This window comes from Carica papaya, chromosome 4 (genome assembly GCF_054855325.1).
Source record: "Carica papaya isolate Zhongbai chromosome 4, ASM5485532v1, whole genome shotgun sequence".
Classification (NCBI taxonomy): domain Eukaryota; kingdom Viridiplantae; phylum Streptophyta; class Magnoliopsida; order Brassicales; family Caricaceae; genus Carica; species Carica papaya.
In genome coordinates, this window is record NC_142312.1 from 22,662,678 (window position 1) to 22,671,157 (window position 8,480).

Consider the following 8,480-nt stretch of genomic DNA (forward strand, 5'->3'; position numbering starts at 1 on the left):
ATTTAATTAATTTTTATTTGCTATTTTGTTTTAATATATTGTTTTTTCACCCCCCCCCCCCCCCTCCTTTCATTTTTTATTTAGTTGTTGGTCGTAAAAAAACATTAAGACTCAATTACTTGAGGATTTGAGGATTCGACCTATTCACTGTTACTATAATATTATTTTGTTGTTTGAATATGAAATTTTTTGGTACATTCGACACCCATCAGCGAGTGTGTGTGGATATCGCGTACAAGGTGACATTTTCCTGGAGGGATATTGGTTTAATATGAAAACCACTAGGTTTTGGGTGAGGTATTGGGTTCTAGTTTTGAAATTGAATTTCAATGGTTTAAGGATTGTGAACTGAGTACTATTCATGCTCTGGAGTTCAACGGCATAAATGATGGCAACCGAAGTGAGCATTGTGGGATGGCGGCCGAACTATGAGAGATTGTATATATATCTTTGCATCATTATATTGTAATTGTTTATGCACCTACTCTTAGCTAGTTTAGTTTCCTGGTTGCCCTCATTTGAAATAAGTTTAAGCTGCTGCTAGCATTGTAATCAATGTAACATTATTTATATTTTTAAACCAGTAATAAAACTTCAAAGATGTGTTTAGTTCTGTGTGTATGTATTATGCAAACCTATTAAACATTGAGCATTTCTGATGATTGTTTAATTATTATTGTATAAACCGAATGGTATAAAAATATTCTTTAGTGATATGGGTAGTTAAACATCTCATTATTTTCTTTAAACTCTGCATCTTTGAACGTTTTTTAAACTATAATCATATGACTTTATTATTACTTATCTTACTGAATATTTTGGAAGTCACTCCAAACCAAAATTCACCCATACGCAGATTCTGATGCATTTAGTGAAAAGTCATGCCTAGATTCCTTTCAGGTGGAATAGAAGTGGGACTAGACCTTTTTTATTTTGTTGAAATTTTAGAGGCCAGTATTTTATATGTAAATTATCTCTAAACCTTGTAAGTAAATGTAAATAATCTAATTACCTCAGAATATAGCTTTCGTAAATTGTATAGGATGCATGGTTCTGTCGCAATGTAATTATTTAATTTATGTATGCTATATTGGACCTTGGTGCCCTATTTGCATTAGGCATCACAATATATATATATATATATATATATATATATATACAAATATGTACACATATATTGTACATAATATAAAATAAGAAAAAAATACTAAATTAATTTTGAAAGTTTAACATTTGTTACAATTTGATATATAATATTTTTATTATAATTTGAACTCTAATATTTTCTTCTTTTTTTAAATACTTAATTTTTTTTTTATTTTCTAACAGAAAAAATTAAAATATTAATTAAATCATATTTAAATATTTAAAAAAATATTTTAACTAATAAATTAATAACAATAGAAAATAAATTTAATATTATTGTGAATTTATTAATATTAATTTAATTAATTTGTTAAAATTATTGTTTTGAGCAAATCTAAATATAAACTATTCATTTCAACTTTTTCCATTAAAAAAAAATTAAAAAAATTGAGAACTTGAAACAAAAAATGATCCGTTAATTAAACTCATATTAGATGTGATAACCCGTACACTCGAGATCAATTGTGCGTCTCATCTGTCATTCTCATTTCAACAACATTTACCGTAGTCCATTTTCATTTCATTACTGCACCCAATCAATGAATTCAATATTTCCTTTCCTCTTTATGTTCTTTCATCATATAACTGTAGCCTCAACTCTTAACATATCACAAATACACAGATGGTAACCAAAGAGAATTTACATAACTCATTTAAGCTAACAACCAGAATCTGTATTGCCGTCTATTCCTACATTTCGTACCAACAGTTACATCCTCATAGCAATCCAAGTACATGGACCTGCACCTTCCCCAAATTTTTTCTGCACTCTATTGAGTCCGCAACATGCTTCTTATACACCTGACTCTTGTTCATGTTTAACCTGCTATGAAAATTTACAACAAAATGAGCTACTTAGCCCAGCAAGTGAAATCTGCACCGCACACCAAAAGATCAGGAAATATCACCAAGTATTCCTATCCAATCTGCTCATCCCAGTTTTCACCCAGAATGGCCTACATTTTCTTTTATTTTTTTGTTTTTTTGACTCCTTGATCTGCCTATCATACCTTTCTAGCATTCCATCCAGGATTCCCTAATTGTAAAGAAGCTCAACCGGTTAACAGGGAGCATTTAATGCTCTTTAATTTTCTGCTATTGCTTTTATTGAGTGGGACGTTGGGAATATATACACATATAGGAGAATAAATGAAAAGAGGATGCGGGTAGTCTCTAGAATCAACCGAGATCACTAGTTGTCCCCAATTTTTAAACAAAAATGAAAAATCTAGACCCTTCATTTTAGGGTTTTGATCTGAACGATCCACCTGTCCATTTTTTTTCAGTCTTTTTTCATTTTTACACATAATTCTTTTCACCAGCTCCTCAAGATAAAGTCAGTTCACTTTCGACTCTTCGAGTTTCTCACCATCTCTTCTTTAACCCTTTGAACTTTCTTGTTGCAGATGCTTCATCTTGAATAGAAGTTAGTGATGTGCTGAGATTCCTAAAGATTTTGTGAGCAGATCGGCGAGCTGTTCCCTCAAGGTGACATGTTTTATTTCAATGAAGCCTTTTTGAACCTGGTTGCAAACTACGTGACAGTTGATGTCAAGGTGCTTCGTTCGTTCGTGAAAAACCGAATTTGCTGCGATATGCTTGGCGGCTTTGTTGTCATAGTTCAATATTATGGGTAAGTTAGGTATTATTTGAAAATCTCGAAGCAGATAGGTTATCTACTGAACTTCACATACCGTGGATGATATACTTCTGTACTCAGCTTCTGCGGAAGACTTGCTCACCGTAGTTTGTTTCTTTGTTTTTCTAGTTCGTTCGTTCGTGAAAAACCGGATTTGCTGCGATATGCTTGGCGGGTTTGTTGTCACAATTCATATTATGGGTAAGTAGAGTATTATTTGAAAATCTCGAAGCAGATAGGTTATCTACTGAACTTCACATACTGTGGATGACATACTTCTATACTCAGCTTCTGCAGAAGACTTGCTCACCGTAGTTTGTTTCTTTGTTTTTCAGGAGATTAATGCAAGTCCGAGGAAGATACAGAAGCCCATGATGGATTTGCGGGTCATCGGACACGATGCCCAGTCCGAGTCACAAAAGGCTTGAACTTTAAAGTCATTCTTTCTCGGAAAGAAGATGCCTTGCTCCGGATATTGCTTTAGGTACCTGACAACGTGTAGTGCAACGTCGAGGTGCGGCCATCTGGGTTGTTGCATGAACTGATTGAGATGTTGGGTGGCGTATGTAATGTCGGGTCTGGTGAAGTTGAGGTAAAGCAAGCGGTCGATTAGGCGTCTATACCTCTCCGGGTCTGGTAAGATTTCTCCTTCTTCTGCATTTAGTTTTAATCCGAAAGGCAGGAGAAAGTGGCTTTCTTTTGCATCTTCCATCTTTATATCTTGTAAAATATCTTTGGTGTATTTTTTTTTTTGCTAATGTAGATCCCTTCTTTTGATCTAGCTATCTCGACTCCAAGAAAATATCTCGCTTGGTCGAGGTCTTTGATTGTGAAGGCTTCATCCATGGCGCTTTTGATTTCGCAAATCTCTTCATCATTAGGACCCGTGACAAGTAAGTCATCCACATATACCACAACTGCAACGTAGTTTTCTTTTGTTCATTTTGTGAATAGACAGTGGTCGGCTTCTGACTTGGTGAAGTCGATGGATTGAAGCATTCAAGTAAGCTCCTTGTTCCACTGGCGACCCGCTTGTTTCAGGCCGTACAGACTCCTGGTTAAACGGCATACTTGCCCTTCACTGGCCTTAAAGTAGCCCTCTAGAGGTTTTATACCTCATCTTCTACAAACCCATGTAGGTACGCGTTATTGATGTCTAACTGATATACTGGTCAGCCGCTTGCAGCTGCCACGGCTAAAAGTAGTCGAACCGTGACCATTTTGGCCACTGGTGAGAAGCTATCATGATAGTTTATGCCAAACTCCTAGTTGTAACCTTTAGCTACGAGTCTTGCTTTGTATTTATCAACTGATCCATCGACATTGTGTTTTATTTTATACACCCATTTTGAGTCGATTGCCTTCTTCCCTTTCGGTAGTGCAATTAGTTCCCATATATTATTTTCTTCTAGTGCGGACAGCTCGGCTTGCATGGCCTCAACCCATTTGCTGTCCCTTTTAGCATCCTTGTATAACATTGGTTCTTTCGTAATAGATACTTGTGCAATGAAATTAACATAGCCATGATTATATGTAGGTGAGATGGACATGAGGAAAAGGAGTTCAGACATAGGTTGTTCGGTTGTATGGGCGACAAAGTCTTCCATCCAGGTGGGCCTATTTTTTACCCTAATGCTCCTCCTTACTTCAAACTCTTGGGGAATGATGTTTGGTAAGGGAATTTCTTCTCTTCTTTGTGACTGGTTTTCAAGTATGGTTACTGTGTTGTTATTTGGTATTGGCAGTGGTGTGTCATGGTAATCTGGTTTAGGGTGTTCTGTTTGATATGGAAAAATATGTTCATGAAATATGACATCTCTTGACAAAATCGTTTTTCTGTTTGTTATATCATATAATTTGTAAGCCTTTGCATCGGGTGCATACCATAAGAAAACACATTTCAAAGTCCTGGGTTCAAACTTGTCTTTTTGAGGGTTAATATTTGTAGCAAAACATAGACAACCGAAGACTTTTAGGTTTGAATAATCTGGCTGCTTTTTGTACAAAATTTCATAAGAAGTTTTCCATTTTAAAACAGAACTTGGCAAAACGTTTATTATATGTGTGGCTGTGAGTATGGCTTCGTCCCAAAACTTTTTTGGTAATTTTGATTCAAACATCAATGCCCTAGCAATTTGTATTAGGTGTTTATATTTCCCCTCCACCACACCATTTTGTTGTGGTATATACGTATAAGTTTTTTGATGTATGATTCCCCTTTCTTGAAAACAGATTTTATATTAAGTGTTTATGAACTCAGTGTCATTGTCTGTCCTAACTGTTTTGATTGTTTTCTAAAATTGATTTTGTATTAGATTGTAAAAATATTTCAACGTATTTGGTACACTCATTTTTTCTTTTAATAAATAAATCCAAGTGGCTCTTAAGAAATCAACTATGGTTAAAAAATAGAGTGCACCAGAGATACAATTGACTGGGTATGGTCCCCAAAGATCAACATGTATTAAACTAAAAATATCACTAGTATTGATGAAACCTTTAGGGAAAGACAAATGTTGTTGTTTTGCCAATGGGCATATTTCACAATCATGTAGAGCTGCACTGTCTGGTAACTTTAGACTGGGAATATGGATCAATTTTTTTGTAAATGTGTGGTCGAGTCTTTTGTGCCATAGTTGTAGGTTGTTTTCTTGGGTGTGGCTGATGCATGCTTTGTTAGAGTCAATGTCTTCACTCAGGGTGTACAAGCCTTTCATTATTGTTCTCTTCCTCAATATTTTGTTAGTTGTTAAATCTCGCACAAAACAATGGTTGACATAAAAAGAAATGTCGGTATTTGAAGCTTGAGTTAGTTTTCTAACAGAAATAAGGTTACAAGTGAATTTTGGTATAGAGAGGACATCCTGTATAATTAAATTATCACACAGCTTTATGGTTCCTTTGTGGGTTGAATGACTCGTGGTTCCGTCTGGTAGCGAGACAGGCACTGTAAGTTCTAGTTTTACGGATTTTGAAAGCATTTTGAAATCATGGCATATGTGTGATGTGGCACCTGTGTCTATTATCCAAGTTCCTATATCATTAAAGGCATGTAAAAAATAGCATTTATGTCTATACAATTTTACATGAAATTAAATTAACATATTCTAAATTCTATCAACTTCTATATAACTTAGTATATATTATTTCGATGCTTTATAAAGTCTATATGAACTCAAATTTTTTGTTCCAAGTGAATCTCACAGCACTTATGAATTGTTCCAAATATAGACCATAATTAATTTTGAAACAGAATTTCAATGGACTCTTATTGTTCAGTTTACTTTAAGATTGTATTTAGTATATATTTTAGTTTTATAAAATAAAAATATAAATAAAATAATAATTTAAATAAAAATAATATTTTGATTTCAAGTCAGTTCATATCTAATTCAAGATAAGGATATTTTTGACATGAGAGTAGATTCTGCTACGAGTGATAAAAATATTCTTAAAATAACTTTTTAGTAAAAGTATTTTTAATGAATTTTTTTTAGGTATTTAGTAAAAATAATGATAGAAAGTATTATCATTTTTAAAAATAGAAACTGTATATTATATTAAAATAACTGTTGATATTGAAGTTACGAAAAGAAAATATAAGGAAAGAATAAACTAAATTAAAAACTATATATTTCATTATAATAACTTTTAATACTGAAAGAACATACAATTAATAAAAAAAATTATTTGTAATAATATTAAAAAGAAATATTGTAACAACCCGAAATTTCATAAGTAATATGGTTGTTATCTTTCATTCATATATATCGAAATAAGTAATAACATTTATATATTTCCATAAGGATTGTCATTCTCACTACTAATTCCAACATGCTTCAACTATAACATATTATAAGGTATTTAAAACATTTTCCTAATATACTTGAAATCTAAGAGATCAAATGATGTTTTAAAACTTGAAAGATCAAATTCACAAAAAAAAAACAAATCTATATATTCTTTTTAATCAAGATCTTCCTGTTCTGACGGTTCTTCGACTTGGTCCTGCACTCCCTATTCTGAAATTTATAAAAAATAAGTGAGTCACCACTTGCCCAGCAAGAATAATTTAAGACCTTAATTCAGAGATCGAAGATAATATACTGATTCGAACCATTACCTTTACCTCAAGCTTACCACGCCCTTCACAACCATCTGATTTCCACATCCTACTATAACTACGCAAATCGTACTAATAACATGTTTTCACTTATAAATACATCATTTCATTCAAAGGATATCCATTATTTCTCAATCTCAATTCCATAACGTCATAATCACATTGATTGCACCAATCCACATATAGAATATATTTCCTTCTCATATTTCAAATAATCCAAAAGGTACCCACTATTACATAACTACATTCTCATAAATTACTTTTGGTTTATACACAATCTCATAAATGCAATATTATATTCATATTAATTATATATATTCACATAATAATACCTTTTCTTAAACATATAGAATACCCTATCTCATATACATATTCACATAATAACATATTCTCTTCATTCACCAATATAACCAATCATATATCACATAGATTCATTATCGTATCACATAATATCATTCAGTCACAATCACAGAAAGATATGATAATTCACACTATCAACATGGACCAAATTATAGCTTCAACAAGTCATAGTTACAGTTATAATTACGACTCAAATTTTTCCCAGAGACACAGTCATCCCTCAAGGACACAGTTATAGTTATAGTCAATAAACGGACCATGAGATAGAATTCATAAACATTCAATGCCAATCCTGGACTGCACATATATTCACATTTTAATGATAATAAAAAATTTTACTAATAACCCCATGGCGATACATTTGGTCTCATGAACTTCTTGTCCAATGACTCTTATAACTATTTACCTAACTCCAATAACTCCGATCTCACCATCTAATATGGGGCCTTAGAAATGGGCTGAGTCTCAGGTTGTAGCTCTATAGTGAATTTCACCTCTCGGTCTAGTGGTAGATCAGAGAGATCTTCTGGAAATATATCAGGAAAATCCATTACCACTGGTATCTCCTGAAACATGATCATTTTACCCCAGTTTCCTATCAAATACACTTGTAAGAGATTTGCCTTATAAATCCATAGATGCAAGAGTATCCACACTATGCTTATAAAGATCGTCAGTACAAAATGCAACATCATACAAAAGTAGTAAAAGAAATACAACTATTTGTCACTTTGTCCAACAAACTCTGATTTATTGTACTTTAGTCACACATTACATTTTTTTATATGGAAAAAGGCTCTTCACTAGGAATTTTAAACATAACCTCCTTAAGAAATAGTCTATATGTGCATAATGTGCGGTAAACCAGTCCATACCTAAGATTACATCAAAATCTCTAATATATAATGAAATCAAATTCTCCTCCAATTCCCTCTATGCTACTTCTACCCCACACGACTTATACATTACATCAGTACATAATGCACCACTAATTGGCGTGGATACCATAAGCATGCGATCTAGCACTACCGATTCTACTTTCAACTTAGATGTAAACATGTGCGAGATGAACAAATGTGTAGCTCCCGGGTCAATTAAAACCCTAGTAGGAAAATTAGAGATATAAAATGTACCTTGTATGACATCTGGGGTTGCCTCCGCATCCTGAATTGTCATGGCGAACACCCTACCTTGAACCATAGGTCCACTGGG

The 8,480-nt window shown here is 33.2% G+C and overlaps 1 long non-coding RNA gene across 1 annotated transcript; it reads left to right on the plus strand.

Moving 5' to 3' along the window:
* The first annotated feature begins 2,351 nt into the window (after positions 1–2,351).
* Positions 2,352–5,135, plus strand: LOC148266457 (uncharacterized). The gene is made up of 4 exons (XR_015818774.1): positions 2,352–2,779; positions 2,915–2,986; positions 3,121–3,421; positions 3,568–5,135. It is a non-coding gene; the product is annotated as an uncharacterized LOC148266457 (long non-coding RNA).
* Positions 5,136–8,480: the final 3,345 nt, after the last annotated feature.